Consider the following 9,992-nt stretch of genomic DNA (forward strand, 5'->3'; position numbering starts at 1 on the left):
ATCCAGATGTTCTATGTCCATGGAAGCCTGCATCCCTTAACACCTCTTCAGGGCCAAAGTTCATGCAGTCTTCATTCCAGGTGCCCCTCCATGCACATACATTAATCCCCACTCTGCTGTGGCCACAAATGACCAGTTGTGCCATGCAGACAGGCCTGAGTGCCCCCCCCCCAATCATCAATACTTTGTCTTGTTCTCTTATGTTTATTTACAAGATGGAGGCTCTTCTCAACTTGGAGCCTTATCATCAGGTACCCAAGGGCACAGTCCATCCATACCCCTTCTGCAGAGCCCTCCCAGCATCGCAAACTCATGAGCAAAGTAGCCCCATAAGAATGGAACCGAAGGACCAGGGTGGAAAAGCAGTCATAGTAGAGGGAAAACCTCTCCTCAGGGCCTTCCCCAGATAATAAAACTTAGGTATTTGCTTTATTATGGAGTACAGAAAGCCATGGTCTCAGTGCTCAGGGGACAGTCCCAGCTCCACCCCTTGCTCACTCAGTGGTCTTAAGGAAACCTCTCTAGTCTTCACCTCTAAAGTTAGAATGATAACCCTACCTGCACCTCCAGAGAAGGATGTGGGAGAAGCACATTGATGGCCCACACCATGAGGCCAGAGTTTTCATATGGAAGCTGAAAGGTGCAGGGCCCTTTTGCTGTTCCTTTCCTGCCTTCCTTTTGGTTGTTGACATTTGATTCTCTAGAAGCCAGACTAAACTGCTGCACATTTTCTAAAGCTTTCTATTTTCCCTCCCACTTCCTCTTCCTCTTCCTCCTGGGGGCACCCAGTACAGTGCTTGGCCCAGACTGGAAATGCTACAGTGATTTGTGAAAACGACCAGTTAATTCAGCGAGGTGTGAGATAATGAAGGAGAAAGTCCTTATAAGCTGAGTTTTACTTCTGGGAGAGGTAGAATGTATTTTTGTGGAACATCTCCATGGCATTGTTTGGGCAAAGCTTTTGTCACTTGTCACACACACAGGAATTCAGGGCTGGGCAAAAGAGTGAAGTATCTTGGGTGCCAACGCTCTACCACATGTCAGTCATGTCACTGTCTCTTGTGGCAAACGCAACGACTTCTGCCCATGACATCCACTATCCAGATGAGCTATTATGGTCTACAGCATAAGACTTTATAGACTCTGTCACCATCTTTCCAGCCCATGACTGAAGGCTACCTGAAATTCAGAATAAAAGCCAATCTCCTAACAATGGCTGCAAATGCCCACATCGATCTGCCCCCTGCCCGTCTCCAAGCTCATCTCCAAGCCCCCTCCCTCATACTTGACCAACCCTATACATGTCTTCTTCTGTTCCTTGAACAGGGCTCTACCGTGCTGAACCCTCTGCCCTCAACCTGTGTGCCTCAGACCCCGCCCTCCTCCACCAGGACCTGCATCACCAAGCTAATGTAGATCTTGGCTCATCAGTCACCATCTTAGCAGCCGTCTGTCTCTTTCATGGTGCTAATCACTATTGGTACATGTGCTGCTGCCCAGCTTTTTTGTGCTGCCCTTGCAAGCTGCAGCCAGATTGCCCTCACTCACTATGGTGTCTCATGGCTAGACACCTAGCAAGGCCTAAGAAAACAATCATTGAGTAAACCAAAACTTATGATCACAAACAGTTTTAAAAACAATCTCAATACCACTACATGCATATTAGAATGGCCAAAATCCAGAACACTGACAACAACAAATGCTGACAAGGAAGTAGAGCAACAGGAACTCTCATTCATTGCAGGTGGGAATACAAAATGGTACAACCACTTTGGAAGATAATCGGCAGTTTCTTACAAAACAGACTTACCATACAATCCAGAAACTGTGCCCCTCGGTATTTACATAAAAGAGTTGAAAATTTACATCCACACAAAAACCTGTACATAGATATTTATAGCAGCTTTAATCATAATTACCCAAATTTGGAAGCAACCAAGATATTATTCAGTAGATGCATGGATAAATAAGCTGGTACATCCAGATGGTGGAATATTATTTAGCACTAAAAGGAAATGAACCATCAAGCCATGAAAAGACACGAAGAAAACTTAAATGCCCACTTCTAAGTAAAAGAAGCCAATCTGTTCCTTGATTCCAACTATATAGCATTCTGAATAAGGCAAAACTATGAAGACAGTAAAAGATCAGTGGTTACCCCAGGTTGTCGGGTGGTGATGGGGAGAATTAATAAGTGGAACACCGAAGATGTTAGGGCAGTGAAAATACTCTGTGTGATACCACAGTGATGTGTGCATGTCATTATATACTCGTCTAAACCCACAGTACAACAGCAAAAGTGAACCCCAATGTAAACTATGGACTTTGGGTGAAAACGACGTGTCAGTGTCGGTTCATCAATGGTAACAAACTCCGGGAAGGGAGAGCATACTGATAATGAGGAAAGCTATACATGTGTGGGGGAAGAACATAAATGGGAAATCGCTATACCTTCCCCTCAATTCTGCTGTGAACCTAAAACTGCTGTTAAAAAATAAAGCCTAAAAAAAGAAACCTCCATCATGACATGAGATATGAAAAATTTAAAAAAAAGCTGAGTTAACCTCTTCCTCCAAAAGATCACAAAAGTTTCATAAAAACCAGTTGACTGTGGGGGGCGCCTGGGTGGCTCAGTCGGTTAAGCGTCCGACTTCAACTCAGGTCATGATCTCACAGTTCGTGGGTTCAAGCCCCGGATTGGGCTCTGTGCTGACAGCTCAGAGCCCAGAGCCCGCTTCGGGTTCTCTGTCTCCCTCTCTCTCTCTGCCTCTCCCCCGCTCATGCTCTGTCTCTCTCTGTCTCTCAATAATAAATAAATGTCAAAAAAAAAAAAAAAAACACAGAAAACAGTTGACTGGCATACTGTGTTGACAAGTGCATGGGGAAACATTCTCTCCAATATTCCAGAGGAAGTGTTCATTGGCATAAGTAGGTGGTACGTGGATGGGCAATTTTGAAATACATACAAAATCACAAATGCACATAGTCTTTGACCTGTAATTCCACTTCTAGGAATTTAGCCAATAAATACGCTTATTTGCCACTCTGCAGAATGACACAGGTGAGGCTCTTATTCATTGCAACACTGGTTGTAATAGCAAAAGACTGCAAGCAACTTAAAAGTCCACTGAAAGGTTAAAAATGCACCTCACTAGATGCAGATATGGACTAGCGTGCAGAGGAGGGTACACCATCAGTGTGCGTGATGGTTAATTTTATGTGTCAGTTTGACTGAGCCACACGACACCCAGATAGCTGGTTAAAGACTGTGTCTGGGTGTGTCTGGGAAGGTGCTTGTGGAAGAGATTAGTGTTTGAACTCATAAAGCAGATGGCTCTCCCCAGTATGCATGAGCATCGTCCAATTCCTTGGGGGGTCGCAACAGAACAAAGAGGCAGAACAAAGGTTGAATCAGCTCTACTTGAGCTGAGACATCTGTTTTCTCTTGCCCTCCATGCTTTTTGTTCGCAGGCCCTCAGACCTGGGCTAGAATCTACACCTTTGGCTCTACAGCTCTTAGGCTTTAAAACTATGCCACCTGCTTTCCTGGGTCTACAGCTTGTCGACGGCAGATAGTAATACTTCTCAGCCTCCATAACCATGTGAGCCAATACTTTATAATCTCCTCGCTCTCGCTCTCGCTCTCTCAGGATCCCAATTACATGCCCAATAGGAGATTGATATACGTGTCTTCTGCTGGCCCTGTTTCTCTAAAGAACCCTGACTAATACAGTGTGGAAAAGGTGGAAAAAAACTATTAACCCTCGTTTAGCTACTTGTTGGTGAGAGTGAGGGAAAGAGGTGTCCGAGAAAAGGAAAGAGAGGAAAGACTTCACTAGATACCCCTTTTAAATTGTGTGTTACCTATTCAAAAGTACACAAACTATATGTTATTTGTTGAAAAAAAAATCTAATTCCAAAATCTTACTGAAAAGTTCAACAGAAAATTGTATAAAATGCTACTTTAAATTATATTCTTATCCCCATCTTATAACTGGAACAACTAAACGAAGAGAAGGTAGGTCAGTTGCCAGGAGAAAACAAAGCTGGGCGTCCTCTCCCAAGCTAGTACTTGCCTTACTTCATTCTAGCTTCCTTGGAGACATTTCTTGGACATTCCTCGTGCAGAACTAGGGGCCCAATGGATAGAACATTTAGGGAAAGTGCCCCCACGTATTAAACACTCAACGTGTCTAGGCCGAGATGATAAATTGGATGATCCTGCCAGGGAATGTCAGCCTGAAAATCAACTCCAGGTACCATTTCACAATGGCCCACATAGAATCAGAGAGAACAGGGCAGAGCACCCCACCTCCCCACAATCCCCAAGTGAGGGGATGAACTGGCTGAGTTTCCAGGCCCGACACCTTCAAATGTAGCACAGGACTCATAGCACTTTTGGACAAGGAATCCATCACGTCAGCACTCAACTGTCCAGACCACTGTAGCATGGAGGCTAGGAAGTTCAATGGACTTGATATAGATTGATGGGGAATCTCCCATCACTAGCTCATCTCATCACCTTTGGGCCACTTGCCGAACTTCTCAGAGTCTGAGTTGGTTTGGTCCCTGAGCATGTATAATGATGCCAATTTTGCAATGTTATGAAAAAGATGAGATATAATGATGTAAGAACGCAGATCAATGTGTGTTCCTTAGTGGGAACTCAGTAAACGGTGGCTATGTAGCCAACTGGACAGCACAAACATCGTCGGTGGGTCAGCGGTCCCAAACCTACGTGCCATTCATCGTCTCTAGGGTTCAGTCAATCCTACCCTCACCAACCTGTGGGCTCTAAGTAAGACTGCATCATGAATCCCAGCTGTGCACTGACTTTGAGCAAATCACTTCTCTGTCCTTCAGCTTCTTAATCTGCAGAATAAGATCATAACAGTGACTACCTTATATACAAAGCACTTAAAACTAGATCTCACGTATAGTTAAGTGCTTTATGAAGTATTAGCCCTCATTATTATTTATTCGGCACCAAGTTCAAAGCGTTGCTAAGCATCAATTTGGTTCTGATGTTGATAGCCTAGCACTGAGCTGAGGATCAGAGTGAAACTCTGTACCCCCTGTAAAGCTTCTTATACTCACACCAAGCCCATTTGTGAGACTTACTCTTACAAATCTATGATCTCCATTTTCCTGGTTCTACCCTTGGCTTGTATTCATTTGCTTAATATCCATTAAGAGCTTTAAAGGTTTACTCAATAACAATGGAAACCAACCCAAATGAAATTAAACCATTTCCAAACTCTTCTGTGATTCCTTTCCTGGCAGAGTTGGGTAAAAATGTTCCTGGCTACCTTCTGTTGACTCGTTCAAGAAACATTTGTGGAGCCTGATACCGCGAGGTATCAGACCCCCAGACCAGGTGCTAGAGAGAGAAACGCACATAAAACAAGCCCCGCCTTTGAGAAGGGGGAACTGAGCAAAGCAAGTGGACAATGACAATGCAATATAAGAAGGATGGTGCATTGTCCTACTTTCAAGTGAGATAAGTAAGCAACAAAATAGAAACCATCTTCAATCTAAAGTATGTCCATATGCTGCTAGAACATACCAAATGCTAGGACTGCATCCAAGAACCAAGAAATATGTTGCAACACACACACACACACATACACACAGACACACACGCACGTGTGCACACTCTCAACACACACACTTTCCAAGTCTAGAATTAGAACACATTGCCAAAATTTCAGCGTGCTGCTCTCCAAAAACAACATACTTTATAAGGCAAGAATATAAATAAACAAAACAGCCATCATAATAGTACCATTTTGTATTTCTTCCTTTTTTTCTATTCAAAAAGCTTTCCTCTGTCTCATCTCTCCATGTTCCGAATACAATCATATGGTGGGTTGAAAAGTCAGTCCTTACTTTTGAACTTTATAGATAAAACGGAGGGGCTGCTGGGTGACTCAATCGGTTGAGCGTCTGATTTCAGCTTAGGCCATGAACTCGCGTTTCACGTGTTCAAGCCCCTGCATTGGGGTCTGTGCTGACAGCTCAGAGCCCGGAGTCTGCTTTGGATTCTGTGTCTCCTTCTCTCTCTGTCCCTCCCCTGCTTGCACTCTGTCTCTTTCTCCCTCTCAAAATTAAATAAAGATTTTTAAAAAAATTTTTTTTAATTTATAGACAAAAAGGAAATAAAATCATAAAGACTGAGTTTTGCCCTGGGTTGTTCAAATGGTGGCAATTCAGAGCAAAAGCCTCTGATTCCCCACATCTCAATCTACCTTCTGAGCGACATCAAATGAGGTCAAAGTCCCCAGAAATTAGGTTGGCATAAGTTACTGTAAGAAATGATTGCTTTGATAACCAGAAAGACAAGAAGAGACTGAACCCAAAGGGGCAGAATAGGAAACCAAAAGGACTTACAAAGGGTTTTCTTAAAGCAAATCAAGACCACAAAATAGCCTTTGCCAGTTATTAGATTAGCAAGCGCATTTAAAAAAAAAAAAAAGGCGGGGCGCCTGGGTGGCGCAGTTGGTTAAGCGTCCGACTTCAGCCAGGTCACGATCTCGCGGTCCGTGAGTTCCAGCCCGAGTCGGGCTCTGGGCTGATGGCTCAGAGCCTGGAGCCTGTTTCTGATTCTGTGTCTCCCTCTCTCTCTGCCCCTCCCCCCTTCATGCTCTGTCTCTCTCTGTCCCAAAAATAAATAAACGTTGAAAAAAAAAAATTAAAAAAACAAAACAAAACAAAACAAGGCAAACCCCAGTGTTAGTGAAAGTGTGGGGGAAATGGTATCTGTACAGAACTGGAGGGCGTATACATGAATAGCATCTTCCTAGATTAATTTCGTAGCAGGGACCAAGAGCTTCAAAAATGCTCATGCCCTTTGACCCCATGGTGTTCCCTCTGGGGAAGACAGTCCCAGGAAACAATCAGGAAGAGATAGAAAGGTTAGTGAGTACATCAGTCTTGTAAGGTTAATAATAAAAAAGAAAACAATCCAATATCTACCAACATGATTTCTAAATTCTGTATGTAATGTGATCACACAACTTTTGTAGAAAGAAATTCATTAGCATGGCGAGATGATCACAATATATTCCCAAAAGGGAAAAGCAGGTAATAAACCAGCAGGTACAGTACAAGGATGTTTTTCTTTTAAATGCAAATGCAATCAGGGAAAAAACATATGCACCAAAATGTTAACAGCATTATTCACACAGTGACGGGTTTTTTTTTTTTAATTTTTTTTTCAACGTTTATTTATTTTTGGGACAGAGAGAGACAGAGCATGAACGGAGGAGGGGCAGAGAGAGAGGGAGACACAGAATCAGAAACAGGCTCCAGGCTCTGAGCAATCAGCCCAGAGCCCGACGCGGGGCTCGAACTCACGGACCGTGAGATCGTGACCTGGCTGAAGTCGGACGCTTAACCGACTGCGCCACCCAGGCGCCCCACAGTGACGGGTTTTTATCTTTCATCTTTTTTCTTGTCTATGTCGTTTATTCTGTATCTGACAGTGAGCATGGGCGATGCGTGTTGATTTGCCAATTTTGCAAGGGCACATTTTAGAAGTGAATCCCAGCCATTCCTCAACCATGCCTGGCAAGGTTTTCTCCTAAGTAAGCAAGCAGGCATGTGCCCAGAAGGGGTTGAGGGATAGAAGACTAACCCCTGCATGTGGCCTTGAGAAAGGCCCTAAGTATCTCTTGAACTTCATCACCAGAATCAGGAAGGTTTAAATCACCTCAAGAAGCACTCCCTGCTCTTCCTAGGCAGCATTATCTCCCTCCTGTCCCCAGCAGATTCACACGTTTCCAGCAAGCACAGATCCTTCCTTGGCCTCCAGCACATTTGGTGGTCTCTAGCCACCCGTGAGTGGGTCGCCTGATTCACAAACCAGCTGGTCATCAGCTGCACCTTCTGAAAACATCCTTCCTCACCACAGTACCTACTAGCAGTTTGCTTAAGAGCAAAGAGTCATGAATTGAATTGAATTGAATTGAATTGAACGGTAAACCTCATTTTGCTCTCCTTCTGGTGTTCTCATTTCTCTTTAATCTTCCAGATTCTATCCCATTTTCTTATCCTTTTCCACAACAATGCTACTGCTAGGACTATGGAAGTCAAGGGCGTCCAATAAAGAAACACCGGGGGATGTTTCTAATCTCCTCTGAGAGTGTAAGGTCTTCCTTACAGCTGTGGGTGTAACATTCGTAAGGCCTCTGAAAAAAAATGGTTGCGCTTTTAAGATTACATTTTAAGCCCTTACTGGAGGAAGCTCCTGCAAGTGTTGCTAATACAATACATTATAACATTAAATGCAACCAATGGATGTCTGTTAATAGTAATGCAAGGCCTTCAGTCAAACATTGGCCCAGGTTGTGCCCCTCTAAAACTGACAAAACTTAATGGAAAGTGATAAAATAAGTCTTAATTCTAACATCAACAACAATGTTTTTTAAAGCTTCTCATTTATAATACCCGTCCCTTAAACCTCACAATTTACCCAAAGTCATGCAACTATTTATGGTTTATAAGTAGCATATATTTCCCATATCACTCATCGTTAGTCTTCCAGAGAGTAAAACATACCTTATCATAGGTGACCTCTTCATATGACTCACAGACACATCTCTAGGTCAAATATGGCTACAACAGAGCCATATAACTCCAAGAAATCCTTAAAAATCCTGTTTTCAACAAACAGCATAACATTATCAGTTTTATCAAATTCCATTTGTTCCTCCTAAATACTTTCTCAATGTATAAGTAAGCAAAAAGAAAAAGAGGAAAAAATACGGGAACAAAAACCAGAAGTGCAATTAATCATCTTACCATGTCCTTTCTTCATCGTAGGGACATTTGGGGATGGCTGGCCTCACAGGAGGTGGTGACTCCAAGGGTAAGCCCACAGGGCTTCTTCCCCCAAATAAGTCAGCTGAGTCGCAGTTGGTTATTAAAAACAAAAGTGCATTTTGATGTCAGCCCTGGATAGACTTGCTAATTCCTCTTTTCTCTCTCCGAAGAGCTTTGGATCTGGTTCGTGCAGCACCAGAGGGTACCTCACATCTTGTCGGCCGACTCAGTGGTACTGAGGCTAAAAGAAAGGACAAATACTCTGAGTGATGTGTGTGTCAGAGCCTACAGGGGCTTTAATCCTCGGCAGTGACACATTTGGGGAGCTACGAACAGGAAACTCAGAGCTGGGCAGACTGCCAGAATCATTCCGAAAACGTGCCAAACCCTTACGAAATACCCACACACTTTATTTCACATTCACCTCGAACACTTCACAAGCCTGTGTCTCTGTCCTCATGTGACTTTGCGTTAGACCTAGACAAGCCTTGCCCGCATGTCCAGCCTACCACAGGTCCCGTCATCCCCCGAGTCAAGACGGGCACTGGGGTGTCCTACCCTCTCCCTTGGTTGCTGTCCTCCCAATCCTTCTTAGAACAATATCCACAAACGTGAGCCTGAAGGACCTTTCATTCAGTTCTCTTTATCTTTCAGCCCCAGCGTCTCTTTGTGCCTCTGCCACATGCCCTGGGAACACCGCCAGCCTTTCTCTTCAGCATCCTAGAGGTGGGAGGCCCACTGATCACCCTCTGGCATAGGGTGTCTGGATGCTGGGACAGTGGCAGGCAGGGAGGGTGAGGGGAGATGAGGACTGTGTGTAGCCAGAATCTCTGCCTTCCTCCAGAAGTGGTCGGGTCTATCCAGGAGAGATGGTGCTGTCTGTCCGGTTGCCTCTTTCCTCCCTCTCTCCTTTGACCCCCTTCTACACCCGTCATTCATGTTCTCAACATGACATAGGGTCCAGCTTTTCACAGTGCTGCTCACGTATCTGCAGCAAAGGGGCGCCTGGGTGGCTCAGCTGGTTGAGCGTCTGACTCTCGGTTTTGGCTCCAGTCATGATCTCAGTTTCATGAGTTCCAGCCCTGTGTTGGGCTCTGTGCTGCCAGCACCAGGCCTGCTTGGGAGTCTCTCTCTCCCTCTCTCTCTGCCCCTCTCCCCTCAAGATAAAC

General features: G+C 44.4%; 1 protein-coding gene across 3 annotated transcripts in view; it reads right to left on the reverse strand.

Annotated features, from left to right (window-relative positions):
* IL1R1 (interleukin 1 receptor type 1) overlaps positions 1–9,101 on the reverse strand; it is a 91,078-nt gene extending 81,977 nt beyond the window's left edge. For 2 of the 3 annotated variants that reach the window (XM_047854416.1, XM_047854414.1), the window contains exons 1-2: positions 8,803–9,101; positions 8,560–8,657 (exon numbers count right to left, since the gene is read on the reverse strand). The gene's annotated coding sequence lies outside the window, so the exon portion shown is untranslated. The remainder of the gene's footprint in view (positions 1–8,559; positions 8,658–8,802) is intronic. The other variant, XM_047854415.1, reaches the window with a different exon arrangement.
* Positions 9,102–9,992: the final 891 nt, after the last annotated feature.

This window comes from Prionailurus viverrinus, chromosome A3 (assembly GCF_022837055.1).
Source record: "Prionailurus viverrinus isolate Anna chromosome A3, UM_Priviv_1.0, whole genome shotgun sequence".
NCBI classification, from domain to species: domain Eukaryota; kingdom Metazoa; phylum Chordata; class Mammalia; order Carnivora; family Felidae; genus Prionailurus; species Prionailurus viverrinus.